Below are 2,936 nucleotides of genomic sequence, written 5' to 3' on the forward strand. Positions count from 1 at the left end.
GTACCGCCGGACCGCGCGGGCTGCGCTCCGCCCCGAGCCGCCCTGCTGGCGGGAAGCCGGGGCTCCGCCCTCGGCCGGGCCCTTGGCCTTTGACACCACAAACCTGCCTCCTCAGACACCTTCCCTGGGACCAGGAGCCCACCCCCGCCCAGGTTTGGCCCGGTTAGATAACACGTGGAATCCCTTCACTTCCTTTCACTGACAGCCCCGCAAGAATCTCAGGCAGCCCTCGGGCTTTGCTTAGATCCCACTTCCCAGACATTCCTTCCATCCTAGTTCCTAGTCCTGGAACTTACGTCCTAGAAACTTACGAGGGACAGTTTTAAAGAGTGTGCGTATGGGTGTGTGTGTGTGTGGGGGGGGGGGGGGGGTATTATTATTGTTACTACAGGAAAAGATACTGGATCATGTCTTGTAAATATATTATGTTGGAATCACTATTTTAAATAACAGGCTACAGGTGGGAGGAAGGAAACATAAAGTTTCTAAGCAATGCTTCATCCAGACTGTGCTCACTCCAGTCTCAGTCGTATTCCACTCTTTGCGAACACATGGACTGTATGCAGCCCGCCAGGCTCCTCTGTCCCTGGGATTCTCCAGGCAGGAATACTGGAGTGGGTTGCCATGCCCTCCTCTAGGGGAATCTTCCCAACCCAGGAATCAAAGCCAGGTCTCCGACATTGTAGGCGGATTCTTGTAGGCGGATGGTAATCCAACCCACCAGGGAACAAGTATGGCTGAAATAAGCTTCTGATGGTTGCTGGTTAATTGTCACTCTACCTTATGTAGGCAGAAATGGTCACAATTGAGAATTTTCAACAGACATAGGTCTTATTAGCAACGAGTAAATAAAAGCAGATGCCAGTTTCTCACCTGTAATACAGCCCAGGAGAAAAAATAAGACCCCTCTTTTTCTGTAGGGCTTCCCTGGTAGCTCAGCTGGTACCTGCAATGCGGGAGAACCTGGTTCGATTCCTGGGTCGGGAAGATCCGCTGGAGAAGGGACAGGCTATCCACTCTACTATTCCTGGACTTCCCTGGTGGCTGAGCTGGTAAAGAATCCACCTGCAGTGCGGGAGGCCTGGGTTTGATCCCTGGGGAAGGGAACAGCTACCCACCGCAGTATTCTGGCCTGGGGCAAAGAGCAGCTTTGGCTTTCACTTTTCAGTTTCTGTATGTGAATGTCTCTGATTCGGTCCTGAGGGATGTTAAGTGCTGTTGCGTGGTGCAGAGAGTTACATAGTTGTCCTTTGAAAGCCCAGGAGGCTTGCCTTTTCTGTGTGTCATGGACTCCTCTGGCAGTAGTGAAACTATAGATACCTTCCTAGAAAAATGTTTCTAAGTGCATACAATGACTACCAGTTGCAAAGGAGATCAATTACCTTCAAAAGACATTATCAAAATGTTCTTTCGGAAGTTTGTGCTATAGTAGTATAGCAGTGTGATGTGTGCTACATTGCTCACACATTAAATAGCAAGGTGCAGCACTATTTTTCTCAAGTAGTAATGAACATAAATGTTATTTCAAGAAATCTGTAGCACCATAATGAAATAATGATCATAACTCCTATTTCCATTAGTAACAAAGTCACAAGTATTGCTAATGCTTCTGGAGTTTGTTTTCTACTTTCGTAATTGAAAGCAGTGCTTAATTCCATTAGAAATCAAGGTATTTCCCCCTCATTCAAGGTCACAAACCCTCCGGAATTCTATGTATAGACCATTTGGATTAAGAATTGTGCCATAGTTACCCTATGACTGGGTAGGTAAACGGGGGATCTCTTCTTTAGGGAGGTGCTTTTTTTTTTTTTTTTTTTTAATTGTCTGTTTGAACACAAATACCCTGATACCATGCTTTTTTTTTTTTTTTTTAATTTTTGGCTGTGCTGAGTCTTCACTGCTGCACAGGCTTTTCTCTGGTTGTGTGAGTTGGGACTACTCTCTAGTTGCCATATGCAGGCTTCTCATTGTGATGGTCTCTCTTGTTGCGGAGCGTGGGCTCTGGGGCACGTGGGCTTAATAGTTGCAGCTCACGGGCTTAGTTGCTCTGCAGCATGTGGGATCTTCCCAGATCAGGGATCCAACCCATGTCTCCCGCATTGGCAGGTGGATTCTTCACCACCGAGCCACCAGGGAAACCCTAGGGAGGGTTTTAATGACAGTCTTTGGAGAAGAGAAGAATCTCATATATGACAGAATTTAGAATGAAGACCTATGCCCAGGGCTTCTGTGTTATTTTGAGCCTTATGCCAATGATTCTGGATAGTGACCAGTAGATAAAACTGTGCCTATACATTTAATTGCACATATAATTGTTGTGTGCTATTTCCCTTTGCTATGCCCTGGCATTTTTTAAACTCATGTTCTTCATATTAGTAATTCAGTCTGGTTACAACTGAACTTAAAGGGTCAAAGGTCTGTTTTCTTCAAGATATACCCAGGGTAGTGAAACATAGCTCTTGTGCCAACCTGCCCTTGGCAGACATCACTAATTGAGTCTTCCACTGTTTCTCACTAAGCCTAGGCTTGTCTTCACGTCTTTTCAAACAACAGCAGAAGAGAAGTAAAGGTCCCTGAGGTAGCCAGTGACAGAGGTCCATTCAGGATGAAGCCTGCTCACCGTCTTGTACCACCGCAATGCCCTGGGATTTAGGGTGGAGGCATTTGTGGTAAAGAACCAGGCTTTCAAATCCAGCGAGACATACTATACCTGTCTCAGAGGATCTTGGGGAACCCTCAGTTTAATTTTATTAACTTGACCAGTGAGTTCCCTCAGACTTGGTCTCCTAATTCCTCATGACTCTGTGTGAAGAGCCCAATAGCTCTATTCTGGGAAGGGAGAGTTAGGGAGTTTGGGATGGACAGGTACACAGTGCTATATTCAAAATGGATAAACAGCAAGAACCTACTCTCTAGCACAGGGAACTCTGCTCAAT

Source organism: Muntiacus reevesi, chromosome 6, assembly GCF_963930625.1.
Source record: "Muntiacus reevesi chromosome 6, mMunRee1.1, whole genome shotgun sequence".
NCBI classification, from domain to species: Eukaryota; Metazoa; Chordata; class Mammalia; order Artiodactyla; family Cervidae; genus Muntiacus; species Muntiacus reevesi.